General features: G+C 45.7%; 1 protein-coding gene across 6 annotated transcripts in view; it reads right to left on the minus strand.

Annotated features, from left to right (window-relative positions):
• TJAP1 (tight junction associated protein 1) overlaps positions 1–14,067 on the minus strand; it is a 38,899-nt gene extending 24,832 nt beyond the window's left edge. The window contains exons 1-3 of one of the 6 annotated variants that reach the window (XM_085219503.1): positions 13,986–14,059; positions 13,071–13,144; positions 5,512–5,585 (exon numbers count right to left, since the gene is read on the minus strand). The gene's annotated coding sequence lies outside the window, so the exon portion shown is untranslated. Of the gene's footprint in view, positions 1–5,511; positions 5,586–9,140; positions 9,977–13,070; positions 13,145–13,864 lie in introns of those variants that run through there. The other 5 variants (XM_085219502.1, XM_085219501.1, XM_085219504.1 and 2 more) reach the window with 5 other exon arrangements.
• Between the last annotated feature and the right edge of the window lie 3,788 nt (positions 14,068–17,855).

Genomic DNA, 17,855 nt, shown 5'->3' on the forward strand with positions numbered 1-17,855 from the left:
CAGGCCACAATGCATGAACAAGGAAAGGAGGCTGCTTTCGAAAACATGCTTTGGGCCTAGCAGATACAGAGCTTGAGCCAAGGGCAGGAACAGGCACAAAACTTGTCTCAACTCTGTAAACAATGGAGCGGCACAGTTCCTGAAGCAGAACATAAGCCTGGAGCATCTTTTCTTTTTTGTGGTGTGGTCCCATAGTTAATCTGCCTCAGTTTGCCTCATCTGCTTTATTTTTTTTATTTGTTTTGAATGAATTTCTTAGCTGTCAGCACCACTGAACTGCGGAAAGATTTTATGCTGAGAGTTCAGTCACAGAAATACAACATGGTTTAATCCAGTTTAGGAAAAGCAAACATATCCACCCACTCATCTTTCACTGGTGACCTGTATGAGGCACGCAACTCTGGCTATGCCCCTTCTCCCATTCACCTGGGTTCCAGCTAGTCCTCATACCAACAGGATCCTAGCAGCAGCAGCAGGGACCCACACCTCTACCCTTCACCCCGCAGATGGCACATGAGGAGCCTGCTCTGATCAGCCTTCCATGCATGCTGTGACAAACCCCCAAGCTCAACTTTCCTCCCTTGGGAGGACCACAGACATCCAACCCCAGACCAAGTAGCTTCTTCGATTCTTCTCTCAGACAAAACTCCTCCTCAGGGCACAGTTAGCATTCTCATCAACTGGCTCCTTCAACACTGGCGTTAGCAATAATGACAAATGTTGTTCTTCAGCAGGAGGTAATAATGAGCATGAATCCTCCCAAGGGGCAATTGTGGCCAAGGCCAAGCACTTCGGTTTTACCACAAGGTCAGCTTGTCCAGACTAGCACTGCATCCCCTGCCTGACATTTCTCTTGAAACTGAAGTACCTGGTCTATACTGCTGTTATCCCTGGGATTGCATAAGCTCATTATTCTAAGGTTATGGGGAAAAAAAAAAAAACACCTCCTTTTTAGCAGCAAAGAAAAGCTCTTCACCTCCACAGGGCTCCCCTCTATAGCCTCCCCCATCAGTAAGCTTTATACAGCTCTTTAGAGAGCAAGTTGGGAATAAGAAACAAATTGCAAGCAAAGACACCTCTGGTCATCTATGCTCTAAGTGGCTCTGAGTAAAGAGAACAGTTGGTCCCACATGTCCTAAAGAAAGCAAGCTGTCATGTTCCACATACTTTTTTCTTTTTTGGGGGCAGATAGCAGACAAAACCACTCAAAAGGCTAGCAGGTCACCACTCATCTAAGGGCAAGGACAAATGCCAGTGTATTTCCAGGCAGTTGTTGCAAAGGGAAGATGTTTGTACAGTGCCAACAGCAAGCTGTCGGCTCATGTTTTCAGCTTCATGCAGCTACAAGAGCTGGGCTCTAGAGTCTGTGACTCTGGACTAAGGAATGTCTCGAATGCAGAAGCATCACATCTGCTGTTGGCTCAAGGTGCTCCAGGATCAGAACAATTCCCTTTATTTCACAGTCTAGCCACAGCTCTGCTTTCTGCTCTCTGTCCCACCAGGGGGAGATGTAGCTACTTGGTGAAAGTTAATGCTCCAGCCAGGAGAGCACACCTTCCTGGTAGAGAGGTGTTTGGGACTGGACGTCAAAGCACAGAGATCTGGATTCCTACAAGTTCCTGAAGACCAGCAGTAAAGTTAAACCAACTTTCTCTCCACAACATATTAAAACTCCCTGACAGGCAAGTAAAAGCATGAGAATCAGCCTTACTCCTTTCCTGGCAATCAGAAAGTAGCAGCAGAAGGAATATTTAATTCTAAAACCTTCATTTTTGCAGCTGCGGCCCATGTTGCATGACAAAGCTGGAACACAATGATTATACACAATGATTATAATGATTATAATTAAATGTTCAATCAGTAACTTTCCACATAATCCAGTTTTAGGCTTATTTATATTTTGTTACACTTCATGTTGCCACAGGATACATTGTTGAGCTTGGCACCACAGAATAGAGAAGGAAAAACAGTTTCAGGCAATACACTTTCTCCCCAACACCTGAGTCCTAGAAGTCAGGTAGAGTCAGTGGCAACTGGTATGAAATCAAACGCTTAGAGGAGAAATAAAATCAGGGAGAAGAGAGCCCAATGCAAATAATTTCCAATCCTTTCACAGTCATATACCTTTTGCAACAAGGTCTATGACTCTCCCTGATCATCTATCATTGAATTCCTGCTTTGAAAAGTGATACATCCTCCTCACGAAACAGCAGCATGGACCAGTCTGCAGCAACTGATCCAGTGACAATAGCCATGGCCCAAACCCAAAAACTATGCTATAAAGCCAGAACGCTTTCAAATGTCCATTCTCTCATGCCTGTTACTGTCTAAGAATGGCAGTAGGGAGGTCTTTTTCAGAATTCTAATATGGAAGCAATTGGCTGGTCAGGGAACCTAAGACTCCCAGAAATTATCAGAACCACAAGTTTTTAAGATAAAAGCAAATTGGTTAATGAACTGAACAGCCCAACAGCCCAGACTTTACTCAGGACAGATGTTTCATTTTTCTTCCCACAAACCTTGTTCACAAGGCACCCGTCCTCACACTGACATCAACAAAGAGACTATTTTTTCCCTGAGCCAGGCAAACAAAACACTTATGTACATAGAACTAGGGTGGCTTGTAAAACAGGGACATGAAAGATCTTAGTGCCTGTTTCTCTTAGACATCCAGCAAGGACCAAAATAATGCATCTGCATCTTGATCTGCAGTTCCTCACCAAGCTTCCAGTGTTCTTCCCCTGAAGTACTAGTCAGAAGCTGGGACAGTTTAGTGGTAACTTATTTGTGTAAGAACATTACTACACCGACTGGGGGAAGTGCTCCTACCTGGCTTTAATCCTGGGGCTATTCCACCTCCAGGAAGACATCTCATGCACAGTTTGTACTAAGCACACAGTTTGATGGCACGAGCCACTCAATCGTTGCTGACTGCCAAGAGCATACAGGCTGCAGGGGGACAAGCCAACCTTAATTGGCCTTAGCGATGTAAATTAAACCCCACAACACACCCAAGCAAACAGTTTCTTTGGAGAAGCAAGTATGAGTTATTTTGCTGCAGCTATAAAGGAAACATTGCTGCTAGGACATGCCCCTGGAGTGACTGTGCTGCTCAGCTCTCCTGCTGCATTCCTGGGGTTGTTTAGCAAGGACTCAGCTCCAGCCTCTCCACAAGCAAGAAGTCTGAACCCTGAATGCCATCTGCAAACACAGCCAGACTCCACCTCCTGCATGCCTGCAGGCCACCAGGTGTGGCCAGGAATGGCACAAGCTACACACCAAACACACCTTTGATGTGGAGCTGAAAGCATGTAGCCAGGGGGCATGAACAGCACGCCGCGCCGTGCTGACTCCCAGTGCAGGAATGTGGCTGCAACCACAGGCCAAGGAAGGCAAACACATTGCATTCCTCACCAGGCATGGAAGGAAAACAAGCAGCAAGCCCACACACCCGCCAGGCTGACACCCGCCACGCTCCCCACGCACGCCAGCCCTGCTACCGCCAGGGTCCCAACAACAGCTTCAGCCCCAAACTCTTCCACTGGGCCTTCTTGAGCTCTCTAGGTGACTTGAAGCCACGGGCAAGAGACACAGCGTAAGGCAGGAGAAGCACCCACTGGACACTCATACTGCGGGGAGAGGAGCCACCATCACAGCCAGGAAGCAATTGCATTCCAGAGCAGGAACAGAGTGCTGCACAGTAGCCTGGGAAGGGAATTTCCCTTCCTTTTCCTACAAGGCAAGAGGAGAATGCAACACTAAGCCTTGCTGATTCGAGGGGCTGAAAGGAGGCTTTGGACCCCTGCAAAGCACTCCGAATGCCCAAACTTTTATCCTTCTCCAGGAAACCACCCCAACTGAAGTCAAGCAGCTTTTCTCTGGGATGCGATCACTTCTGCATCCCATCCTCACACTTTACTCACTGCCCAGAAAGAGATCTGATTGTCAATGCACGTTATCCTGCTCTCCAACAGCACTGACATCACATTACTTAAACACAAGAAGAAAGACTCGGTGTATAAAAATTCAATGCATAAGGAACCTCCTGTCCCACTATTCTAGTTCGTTCATTTTATTTAGTGCCTGGAAGTCCAAAAAGCTTTCTGAAGAATTCAGTTACTAAAGGGTTCTAAACTTCAGCAAAGCACAGGAACGCCAGAAAGGAGCAGGATTTCATAAGGAAAGAATGACAGAAACTATACAACACAAGCTGGAACAGCAGAACAGAAATTCCCCTCTACTTTCCAGGAAGTGAAGAGCACACACACGGGAGGGAGCCCTGTGTCACTGCACAAAACAACACCAGTGAACTCCACGAGCACCAACAAAGGCCTAAAATACTATCATCTCTGGGGATCCTGGAAGGGGAAAAGTCAGTGTGGCCACAAGCTCCAGAGACACACCAACACATCTAGCAAGCTGCCAGAGCAGGGATGGTTTCTAAGGCTGTGGCCCTGCTGCTCCACACTCCACACGTGCACTTCAGGGCCCTCACTGAGGGGAATGGGCTGGTGTTAAGTAACCCGAACAGATCAGATGAGGTGCAACAGACTTTCCCATGCCCATTAAATTTCAATGCCTCAAACCATCTATTCCCTTTCAAGCCAGGAAGGTAAGTTGCTGCACTAGCAACAGCCTTTGGAAGAAAGAGGCATGAAAGGCTAGATTTACCAATAGATTTATATCCATAGATATAAATAGAAGCCTGGCAGGATGTACAAAAGCACCCAAACAGATTAGGTGTCTAAATCACTCTATGCTGGAGAAACGGCTTCTCCAGTTCTAACCACTCCATACCTCTCCAACCCCAACCACCACAAGAAAACCCAAAGCAGAGAGGACGGAAGCCCCTGCTGCTCCACAGGCTGCCAAGGGCCAGCCCTGTGCAATGCACTTCAGTGTGACTGCACCCAAATGCCCACAAGTCTCAACAGCACAACCGGCCACGGCCTCAGCATTCACAGTGTTTCCATCTGCCCAGTTCCTGGAATAGGAGCTGCCTCCTCAGCCTCTCCTCTCCCCGCCCCCACTACACCTTTATTTTTCATAGACTAAAAGCTGTTTTAAGACACAACCCTCATCCTGCCACCAGTGGGCGGGTGAGTGGGGGAAAGGGGCCCTTTATAATTGTAGTGTTGCAATCTGCCAGCCCAGCCAGGCTGCCTGTTCCCGCCTGCACCGTATTAAATACCTTATAACTGATTACACCCCCATGGGGCATGATTAGCAGTCTTCAGAGAACAAAGTCTACTTTCATAAGAATAAGAACAGACACGTACTGCTAACCTACTACACAGCTGGGCAGGTGAGGAAAGAGAAAAAAGAAGGGTGTGGGGAGGATAAGCTAACTGTATGGCTAACTCCATCCTTTCCTTCCCTCCCCTATTCCAGCAACTCTGAGTTGCTATTTCTACTGCCCTGACCCGTTCCCTTCAGACCTAACCCAGAAGATTCAGGTAACACAGGACAACAAACAACCTTCTGTCTTTGGAAGCTGGGCAAAGTTCTCACCTGAAGGGGATAAGGCCTTGAGGCAAGCAGATAGAGCTTTGCTCTGAGTGATGGCAATTCCTTCACACCAGTTCCTAGGAAAAGGGAAAGGTGAATTCCAACAACTGCATCAAAAACAGCAACGAGGAGGGAAAGCTTGCAATACAATCAGGTACCCACGCCCCTCTCTAACAACGTGTATATCTGGAAAGCTTACATAAACTACAGCAAAGCACCTGATTCCATCTCTAGGCTAAGAGCTCTCCTGAAATGTGCAATTTCTTTTCTTGTGGGCAGTGAGGAGGCAGCAAAGAGGAGGAAAATCCTCTGTATCTGAGGTAGATAATAGGGATCCCTAAACAGACACAGTCCATACGCATTGCCGCAACAAAGAACCAGCCTGATGGAAACTTACAACCAATCTGACATGAAATGACCTACCGCCCATTAGCAGGTGCCTACCACATCTCAAATGCCCACATAAACAGCTACAAACATATTCGGTACTATCTGGCCTCCATCTCAGCATGGCACAAAGAACCAAACTGACTGTAGAGCGTTTCACCAAAATGCATTAGAAAAACAAAAAGGAGGAAACTCCTTGGCTCAGGCAAGCCTAGCACGAGCCCTTCCACCTGCTCTCCCCAAATCAGTGACAGAAGAGAGCAAAGCAGGAAGCTCCAGGAGAATATTCTATTTCAGAGGGATGTCTGAGCAGCAGCCTCAACAAAACAGTAAGAACCTTTCTAACTGTTTTCATCTTGGAAACAAGTTCTCTGCTTTACCCAGAGCCTATTTTCTCTGCTCCGTGGATGCTTATGGTGCAGCCTGGCAGCACTTGTGTTTCACTAGTGCAGCTAGAAAGAGGTGCCCCACTGACACATTCCACCCAGATTCTTACCCAACCCACCCAAGAGGGAATTTGTACATGGAGACACCAACCCAGCTAAAATAATCTACTTATATCTGCATTACTCAGCAGCTGGTCCATCAGCCAGCATGCAAGAGGTATCTGAACTCCACTGTCTAGCCTCATTTGTACAGCAGAATCTGAATATTCTCTTTATTACAAAAAAAACTGAAGGCACCAACTGTCTCTAGGCTCCAACATACCCAGCATTGATGTAACAGCATCAATATTTGTAGAGTTATGAAACAGATAATGCTTTCAGGGTTTGGAAAAATGGGAGGTTTCACCATAAATACAAGTTAGTCATTAAAAGTTCCTGGAGGTAATTTAAATTAGCACAGACAACACAATAAGCCTGACTATGGGAGCTGAAGTTGCAAAGCTGTAATATATCCAAGTGGCCCAGTAAAACTTCTCCTAAAAGCTGCAAGTTAGTTGTGAAGCCCCAGATGGCCGCCTAAATCAGATTCTGCTGCCAGGGGCTAACAAAGGGGAAATCACACTTCACACACACACACACACACACACACACACACACAAAAAAATCTCCTTCAGCTCCTAAAAGACAAAAGCAGTCTACTCACATTTTGGATAAGTAAGTTATATTTATTGTGTGTGTTTATAAATATAAATATATAACTAAAATAAAACCCCCACAACTTACAATGATTTTTCAATCCCTCACCATGCTGGGCAACCACCAGTCAGGCACTTGAGCTCCCACTGGAGCACTACAATACAGTACTCTCCCCCCTGGCTGCTGTACCCCCAGCACTGACCCCTCATTCCCAGAGTAAATTGCCTCCTGCTGCAGAGAAGCACTCGGGCTATTCCATTACTAGTATTCACCACCAGAGCAAGAGACCCTAATTTAGCCCCGCACGGGCCTTCTGCAAACTGCTAATCCCCCATGCACAGCTGTTTTTCAAATGCATGGGAATGAGCAAACTGTAAACGATTTATGGCGCGTGGCAGGAAGACTCCTGGCTCCCTGCATAGGCGGGGTTTTGGGACAAGATCATGCTTGGACTAATGTTTATATTGCAAGTTGTCAGGCGGACAGTAAATCATCTCCAGAGTTGCACAGTAATACAGCTCTTCTCATCCAGCTGGAGCTTCCACGACACTGAATTCTGTTACAGCCATTCCAGATACACCTGGGAACCTATTACAAAGGCATAACCAAATCAAGAAGAAACAGGTACACTTTAAAATTGATTCTGCAGAAATTACACAGTCCAGAAAGGGTGATTTGCTCTCAGGAATCAGTCTGACCTGGTATGAGAAGCTTCCCCAAAATGACACTCCTTACTAACCTTAGGAAAAGTAGGCTGACTGCCTATGCAGACGTTTATTGACAGAGTGAATTTGCTACAAAAAAATCTACAAATCAGTTGAGAAAATCCTTCTCAATAAAGTTTGCATTTCCTAGGATTTACGTAACTGTAGCACAAGCAACACTCAGACATCTAACTCTAGAAGTTCAAGAAATATATTTTGCATACTTTAGTGCATGAGATGCTTTCTGCTCAAAGAAATGAAACCACTTTAAAAGGAGGATCTGAACTTGAAGTCCATTTTCAAGAAAGGTGACTTATAACAACTCTAAATTAAACAAACATTCCACTGTTTCTATTGCTTTCTTTTCCCCCATTTGACAGGACTGCACACCATACATTGGGTATGGATCGCATGCAGTAAAATGGGAAGGGGAAGACGCCTTAAACAAGGAAAAAACAAGGAAAATAAAACAGAACAAAACAGTAGAATTAATTGCAATTACTTTTTGCTCGTGTGAAATTAATCAGATTCCAAGTCACCTCTTGAGAATATTTTAACCTCCCCATTGGGCAGCAGCAGAGCCCTTGCTAATGAACAGGGAAGCTGTAAGATGAAATTTCATTGAGGAGACAATGAAGCAAGGCATCTTTGGGAACTGCACAGAGCTTGTGCAGCAAGACATATCCAGGTCTGAATTCAGTTACCCTGAGTGGCATATGCTAAAATAATGGTCAAAAAACTTATTGCCACAATAATTACCTAATTATTGCCTTGGGAAAATAACTTACGTTCTCTTGATACAAATGCTACAAAGTAAAATTTGCCTAAGGCTTTTTATGAGCCTAAGTATGATTCCTCAATACGAGAGAAACTACCTCATCTACCGCTTCTCATTCCAGAACCATTTGCACACGGGTGTTACATTAATGCAACCAGACAACTGAGTCTTTAAGTACAAGAGTAAGAAAACCCACAGCTACAATTTCTACAACAGTGCCAAAGCCAGCTTTACCGCACAGACAAAATACAAATACAGAAGTCAACCAAAGACAACAGTTGCCATACCCTCAGTTCTGAATTTGCTGACCCTTAAAAATCAGAAAGTTAAACTAGCTCTCTCACCACTAGCAGGAGGTACCTAAAAACCAGCCTCATCTCCACAGAAAACCTTATTTCTCAATCCTGACCCTTTTCACTTTTTAATCTTTATTCTCTCAGTACCACGCATCTGTTAAAGTCAGCAACTCCTGACACAAAAAGGCTACATTGTGCCCTAGAGCACATGCTGTTCCAGAGCAGCCCATAAGGAGGGTATCCACACACAGATCTTAGGGTTTGCATGACCTGCTCCTAGCTCTGAAAATCCTCCCCCTCTGCAATTATCTCCAGGAGTTCCCCTCGCATTTAGGCAGATACTGCAAGCACCTCTTATACATACCACCTTACCACTACCACTTACCTTTGTTAGTCTATCCAGCAAATCGAATTGATGCCTACGTGACCAAGCAGCACTGCTGCGCCTCTGAATCCCAGGCAAATTGGACAAGAGCATAGAACACAAGCTGTGCCTTCCCAAACATCAGTAAGGTAAAGATCATGCCACAAGATATGGGATCTTACTTGAATAGCTTTAAAGTCCACCTCCTCAGCTGCCTTTGGGATTAAAGTCCATTATAAAACTGCAACGTGGAAAGGCCAAGCTGCGCATGCTTCCCTTGCTTGGAAGCAAAGGCAAGAGAGACAACTCACTATGCCTGACCACTGAAGAGTAAAGAAACAATACTCACATGCCTTCACATTCATGAATAAGACAGTCTTCATCTATGGATTGTGGCTAACCGTTCCAAGAGCCTCACTTAAAATCCTCAACTATCAGCCCTAATCATAGCAGCTGTAGTGACTTTTTTTTTTTTTTTTTTTTTTTTTTTTAAGATGTGGTTATCACAAAAGGAAAGGTTAGCAGGCAATCTAAATAGTAAGTGTGATTCAATCCCTCACCTCTGATACAGGCCAATACTAGGAGGTTTAGAAGACAGCAAGAAGCCCAGTGGACAATTACAGAATGCAATGCCCTTTTTTCTAACCTTTACCTGTTAGAGATTGGGTTATGTCTGAAAAAAACATGCCTTCTAAAACAAGCTCTTTAGCTAAAGCAAGTCTGAACACTACCACTCGTATAAGTGCTTGATCTTTTCTGAGCTCTCAGCCTCAGTGCTATTATGTGGTAGAGAATTTGCACAGATTAGACATCATGTGAAAATACTTTAAAATCATTATTCAGTTTGATGCCTATCAGTTTTACTGAATTGCATTCACCTCAACTGAAGAACACATTCCAGCCTTCTTCCCCTCTGTGCAGCAGTCTTCCTCAGACTTGGCATCCAGCACTGCTGAAAAGTAGAGGAAAACTGAGCCCACCCAAGTGATGCCTATCCTGCATTCCAACCATTGCAAAGCTGTTCTCACACTCCTTCATGGCCTTCCACGCCATTTCCTTCCTAAGCACAGCTCCCAGGAGGACACTCCAGAGGGTGGCTTATGTCATTCCAAACATGAGACAGCCTACAAGCTTCTGCTCTCGGCCTTTTCTGCCCGAGCACATTTGCAGTAAGACCTTACATGAATATCCTGGCAACAAAGAGAACAATTTCTGAGTCTAGAACAATCAAGGGAAACAAATGAGAAAATAAGAGTTTCAGTTGCAAACATTCAGCTGGATAAGGCATGACCAGATGTGGAAAAAATGAAGCAGCTCCTGGGGAGAGAGGAAAGGGGGTTTCAGAATGCTTACTTGTCTTAAAGAAGGCCAGGCCTGACTTCACAACAATTTCATCATGTTGCAGAACATGAAAGATAACAGATCACAAAAGGTCTACTTCATTTTAAAGTCATGGCTATGCATATTCTTCTTATAATTTTTTTTCCTTATTATGCTTTACTAAAACATTTAGCATCACAGTATTCAAGTGTCTTACAGATATTTATGGACTCTTCCTAAAATGCTTAGAAAGATGGGCATTAATTTTTACAGTCAAAGAGCAGAAAGCAAGAATCAGTAATTATGTGAACACCCATAATCAATCTCTGGCAGAAAATAGGTATCCTACATCCCAGTTCAGCACTCTCACCACACGTTCATCATTCCCCTCTAACCAGATGTAAAGGTTCTAAAGTTTTAAAAAGTAAGATTCTTCCTATTTCAGTTACAGACTCAGCTGATCTACATTTACAAAAATCCCTCAGGTACAGGAACTAGAAGGAGAGCGTGACAGACAGTTTAACACATTAGCCCCATTTGCACAGATTATACATGCCGTTCCTTTGCAGTCCTGTGTAAAATGGGTTTCAGGGAGGACCATATTTACCCAGTTACTAGTAACTTAAGAGGCACAATCAAGCACCAATGCCAGAAGCACTCACTCTCTCCACAGTCAAGATACCATACAAAAAGTGGATATCCTCCCAGACAAAACTTTCATGCTAGGGGTGTTTCAGAACCTTAAATTTACTTGCAAAGGATCAATCAAATCCAATAGCCAAGGATGTCTCATTATGAAAATTCCCATTCATGATAACACTGGTCAAAAGAGCACAGCAGCATCAAAAAGGTATCAAGTACAATTCTCATTTCTTAGTGTAGGAATCCTGCCCTCAAGCAGTATCACATTCAGACTCATTGGAGGTTCCTTGACGCAGCATTTCTACCAGTAACATGAAAGGCAGAAGGTTATTAACTACTGCTACATTAATCTTGTCACACTGTGCTGTAAGAACTGTTAACAAGGACACAAAGTGGTTAATGCACAATGCCATAACCTCCAGATTTATTTATCGGGACTGTGCTGTAGAAGTGACAAACACATGGAAATCTCAGGAGTCTGGTTTGCAGCAGAACCTTCATAAAACAGGTATTTTTAGCAGGTTAGGGAGCTCGCCTTTGGAAAAATCATCAGCTTCCAAGGCTCACAAACATCAAATCTACATTAAACTGCCAAAAAAAAAAAAAAGTCACAATTTACTGAAACTTGTTTATATCGCTATTACTTAGATTTTTTATTTTATTTTTTTCCCAACAAGCAATTTGTATGCCACACTGGCTTCCACAAAGCCTTTCTCCAAGCCATCTCTGGTACCATTCACACCAACACATTGATCAGAAAACACCCACTGTCCAACTCAACTTTATTTATCTTTCTGTGGGAAGAAAAGGAGCAAACCTGCAAAGCACTACTCCTCTTGTGAAGGTATAACTTATTTCCTGCTTTCCCTAAATACTGTGCCACATGGCTACATGGACAGGACAGATAAGAACTCAGGATTTGAAGGCTGCAAAGCAAGTAACTTATCAGCAGCCAACAAACTACTTGGAATGCTGAAGAAGAATGCAAGGTCATCTTTGGTTCAAAAAGATGGTCTGAAGAGACAACAGGTCCTTGCATGCAACACTTCCCCTCCTGACTCAAGGGCCTGTTTCATATTAAGATGAAGATGGCCACGAATTGCACTTCTGAACTCTGTTGCTCCTTCTGAAATGCAATCCCACAATTTCAAGAGTACCGGGTGATTGGCAAGGTATTAAAAGCCAAAAGCTTCTCATACCACAGCTAGAGGATGGAAGCTTCAATTTTGATTTACCATCCAGAAGCTGAAACACACCACACGTAAAGTGCTGTTGGGATACACATATTTTCTGCAGAGATCCTATGAGAGGAAAAACAAAACAAAAAAAAAAAGGAAAAAAAGGAATTGTGATCTGACAAGTGAAAGGGATAAAAAATTTACAGGACCAAGCAGTTAGGTATCAAATAGCTGCCCCTGTAACCAGACCTCAATGATGAGTTCAGAAGAGCACAGAGAGGCCAGCAGCACACCTGCACCATCCATCATGGGATCAGTTAAAATATGGGTGGAAAAAACAATACAGCAGAAGAAATAATCTAACAGAACAGAAGGTCACTAGAATTATTTAATTGTCACATCACAATTACTGCAAGGGCAACATCTCCAGAAAGGATTTCACTGTGACTGGTTCAGCAGACCTCTTGCCATTACACAGAGAACATCATTATTTCAACACTGACAGAAGGCATGTTGGTAGGGATGTGGGGTTTTTTTGTTTTGGTTTGTTTTTTTTTTTTATATAGCGTGTAAAGGGCACTAGCCCACGTCTTCTATTGAACTTTCCTTCCCAGGGGCTCTTATTGAATTGTTCAGGGTTACACCCATTTCATTTGCATCCCTGAGCTCTTCATTCAGGCAACATAAGTCTAATGTGATGCAAAGAACACCATAGGGAAGGACAGTTTTTCAGGTATGTGGTTCTTGTCCAAGTAGATGGACAAGAAGAACATGGCTCAATTCAGCATCAGCTCATTCCTGGCTTTCTTACCTGCTATCGGATGCTTCAACAGAGATTCATTGCTTCCTCTTAAGTTGACACTTTTCCCATTTCTTTCTCTGAATCTGTAAAACACAAATGAACATCTCTGAAAAGCCTTCTCTGGCACAGAGTAACCGTATTTAATAGATGATTCCTTCCAGTGGACAGCCTCCACCTGGCATCACTCAGATCTAGGTCATTCGCAGCCTTGCCAGACCTGCACATCACTTGCATGCCCTGCTGCCTCCCAGTGCAGAATCCTGCCCATTTAAAAATCCACCCACACTCAATCTTTCACCACACGCCACACTGGGTGTTTAAGCTCTAGAAGCAGGTCACTATTGTTTGCTTAGATCTTTTCTTTAAAGCCATCTCATGTTTCCAGGGACTGCTCTCTAACTCCACTGTAGAGAGCACTCCTTGTAGTGGAGAGGTCACTCAGGCTGGCAGATAACTTCCCATCTGACCCCCAGGCTTGGCAGACGGTGAGTGCTGCTCCCTCCACCCCAGCTCTGACTGCCAGTTATGCTGTGACTCCTTAAAACACGCAACACCAGCCCACACTGGTTCTGCCTCGCAGCTCCTACTCCAGCACCCCTCCACACCCCGCACCCACCCATCTCCCACCCGCAGGAAGAGCCCCCAGAGCAGAAGCGGCGGCCTCCGGGACCTCCCCCCCACCGTCGCCGCCGCCGCCGCCCTGCCCGGGAAGACCGGCGAGGCCCGTGGGCAGGGCCAGAGCTCGGTCCCCAGCCGGTCGCCGCCCCCACTCCCCGTCCCCGTGGCCCCGTCCCGGTTCTGACCCGGTCGGGCTCGTTTCCACCCGGGATTCCCTTGACTTTGCGACCGGTTCTGCCCCGGTTCGGCCTCGCCTCGAGCCCGCCCCAAACTTTGCCCCCGCTCGGCCCGGCCCCACGCTCTCACTTCAGGCCGCCATGTTGCCGCGGGGCACGCCGGGTAATCCGGCGGAATCCCCACGCCGCAGCGCGGTGCGTCATCGGGCAGCACGGGAGGGGCGGGGCCGCGCGTCCACTCCGTCACCGCGGCAACGCGCCGCGCGGAAACCGGGCCGACGGAGGAGAGGGGCGGCGGGAGGGGCGCTACCAGCGGGCGGGGGGCGATGGGAGAGCCCAAGTGCCGGAGGGGGGGAGCGGCGTAAGGTCATTGGCTGGCTTAGGTTGGGGGACCTTAAAGGTTATCTGGTTCCAACCCCAGCCGTGGGCAGGACTGCTGCCCACCAGCTCGGGCTGCCCAGGGCCCCATTCAATCTGGCCTTGAGCGTCTGCAGGGATGGGGCACCACAGCTTCTCTGGGCAGCTGTGCCAGCATCTCACCACCTTCTGAGTAAAGAATTTCTTCCTAACACCTAACCTAAATCTCCCCTCTTTTAGCTTAAAGCCATTCCCCCTTGTCCTATCACCATCGGCCATATGAAAAGCCAGTCCTCCTCCTGCTTGTACGCTCCCTTCAAGTATTGGAAGGTCACAATGAGGTCTCCCTGGAGCCTTCCTCAGGCTGAACAAGCCCAACTCCATCAGTCTTTCTTCACAGGAGAGGTGCTCCAGCTCTCCGATCATCCTCATGACCGTCCTCTGGACTCGCTCCAGCAGCTCCACATCCTTGCTGTGCTGGGGGTTTCAGCCTGGACATAACACTCCAGATGGGGCCTCACAAAGGCAGAGCTCAGTGGCTCTCAGTGCTGCCACCAAGGCCAGAGAGATCCCAAAGTTGAATGGAAAAACCTACTTACAAGTCCCAAGGACTTCTGCTGCCTCTTAGAGAAGAGGGGCTGATGGTAAAAGTAGACAAGAACAGGTCAAATCTGGACACAGCTATGATCATGAACTTTGATTTCTATTGGCAAACCCATCCACTTCATTTTTTGTACACTTGAAGATTCAGCAAGTTAATACATTTTACATTTTAACCAAATTGTCCCACTTGTTCCATTCTGAATTCACACATGTCCTTTGCCCACTGCCCTCTAAGCCTGTCCTGCAGCCTTACCCTCTGTCACACCCCCCATCACTGTTTCTCTCACAAACATCTCCTGAGCTGATGTCCACGTGGTGGTTATTTGAGCCAAGTCAGCAGAAATGGGAACAGCTGAGAGAAGTTCTGATAGTATTTGGATGATATTCCCAAATGTATCACATGTACACAGCCTTCAAGTCTGCAATCAGGTAGTGAAAGGCTCACAGTGCTGCAAGCCCTGCCCACACGGTGCCCTCTCTTACACAATAGAGGACAGGTGCTCAGCAGAGCCCTGCTTCACGACCTTGGGAATACTGTAAAAACCGTCTGCTGTGCACCCAACAAGTACTGCCTGCACCATGCCACCCGTCAGCAGGGATATTTCAAGAAAGCCTTCAATCCTTGTGCCCCCATAAATTCTCCCAACCCTCCCTGTGCTGGAGTCAGATAACAAGCAGGAGGACAATGGCTCCAAGAATCCAGGCTGCCCATCTGCTCCCCACTTCCAGATTCTTGCTTCTACAGCGCCAGCTGATGAAATTTTCATAGCTGATGAGGTTTCCCATTTCCACAGGGCCTTGCTGCTTGGAGGGCTCGCAGTTGTGGGCTGTTCATGTTTCCGTGGGTGTGTACTGATGGCAGTGGTGATTAGAGGCCTTTCCTTTCTTAGAGTAGGATCACAGAATCATAGAGAACCTAAGACAGAGGGTCTATGAAGAGGACCTCCAATCTTTTTAGAAGTTTAGTTGAAATAAGCCCTGCTGGATGGAGAGAACTGAACTTTCAGATGGCCTCAGTATGTTATGCTTCTAATAATCTCAACTCTTTTCAAAATCAGATCCCAAGGTCAAACAGCTAAAGGGAGACAAAAGCAGAACTCAGGATGCCTGAGACCAGTCACCTGCTCTGAGCATGAAGAAAACCCTGTGCCCAAATCCGGAAAGCCTTGACTACCAATCCCCTTCCCTCTCTGCCTCCACACACATCTATACTGCCTTTTCATATATCCGGATGGGTTGTGAGATGGACTCACCACTGCTCTGAGCCAGGAGAAGTGACACGATGCGGAAGCATGACGTTGTGTTGTATTATATTCATTTATATAGCACTATTCATGCCAAAGTCTTGTTCTCCGCGAGAGCCAGTTGCTCACTAAAGCCTCTGAAGTTCAATTAACAAGCACCAGGTAATTTAACACTTGACTCCCAATAATCCCTTTATTTTAAGGGGCCTCTGGCGGATGCTAAAGCTCTCAGTAAACAGTCCCAGAAATACATTTGAGATTCTCTCAAATACCAGTTGAATTTATGACCCTTAATGAAGAGCAGGGAGGAGTCTATTCAAAATACTTTCCAACTGGCACACTTTATATAGACCCCTGTAACTTTATAAAAGGAGCCCCTGGAGAGGAAGGTGCCACCCTGCAGAGGGACAAATCCCTCTGAAGTGCCTATAGTGAAGAAGTAGACACCATAAATAATGACTCCTCACCAGAAGGCATGGCAATATTGGTCTCCTCAGGTTCTCTGCCAACCCAGGTCAAGCTGGGAAGACAATGGACTGGGCCATCCTGTGGTGATCCCTGCCTGCTCGATGTGTGAAGACCCACTTCTTCCTGCTTGGAGGAAATAAAGGGACCTCAGCATGCACTCACTTCTATACAGCAAAGTACAACCAGCCTGGGATAGCCAAACACATCTGTGGATGCAGAATTGGATAGACAAACTCCCTCCCAGCATTCCTGAACAATGTACCTACCAAAGAAACACAGCTCACCGGTAAACTAGCTGCTAGCAATACTGAGTATAGAATTAAATCAATTCTTCTACATAAGAGTGGGGCTAAATTTTAATGTGAATGTGTGACTCTCCAAAATCACCTGGAATTTGTTCATGGACAAACACTTGATCATCAGCAACAACAGCTAAAGAACAGAATTGTGCTTTAGCACAACCAAACCAAAACTGCTGTGTTTGTCTTACGAGGCTGCCTAAAGGCATACATTGCAGATGGGATGTAATTGTGTTGGGTGCTGTACTGACAGAGAAGCAGACACAATATCCTGCTCTTGGGGTTTGAATCTCAAAACCTCTTACATTTCTCTCAAAGCACCTCTGGACACATCAGATAAAGGATGAAGGCAGGGCAGAAGAACAATAGCAGCAAAGCACCCACATGGGACCTTGGCTCCTGGTCAGCTCAGAGGTTTTGTGCCATCATGAATTTTGAGCAGAGAGGTATGCGCAGCTTACACTGGTATTTCAAATGTATGTAAGGGCCGTTTTCCCTAACCTGTACATCTGATGAATGCACTTCCCCATTACATCTGCTTCCTGTGTATGTTTTGTATACTTACATATATGTTGAAAAATATATATATATAAATTATAATTATATATAAATATATATTTATAAACTATAAGTATATATAAATATATATATATATATTATATTTATATATAATATTTATATATATGTTGAAAAATAAAACAAAAAATAATAAATAGATATCAGTGACCCCTACTGGCCATTTCTAACTAGCCATTACAAAGCACAGCCCGCTGTTGCTTCTTGTCCGCAGTGTCCCTTCCTGGGTGCAGTGACTGGGTTATGGCAGCCCCCTGCTCCCTGGCCAACCACTGGCTCTACACTGTGCTCACCCACCTAGCAGGGCCTGCTGCCCACTCTGTGCCCAGCACGGTGCCTCCAGCCCCCACTATGTGAGTCTTCAGGGCTGCTGTGTGGCCTCACCTCGCCTCACCCAGCCAACGGTTTCTGCAAAGCCTTTCTGTCTCAAGGGATGCCAGTGCCAGCACAGGT

The sequence above is a fragment of the Meleagris gallopavo genome, chromosome 2 (genome assembly GCF_905368555.1).
Source record: "Meleagris gallopavo chromosome 2, MGAL_WU_HG_1.1, whole genome shotgun sequence".
Lineage (NCBI taxonomy): Eukaryota > Metazoa > Chordata > Aves > Galliformes > Phasianidae > Meleagris > Meleagris gallopavo.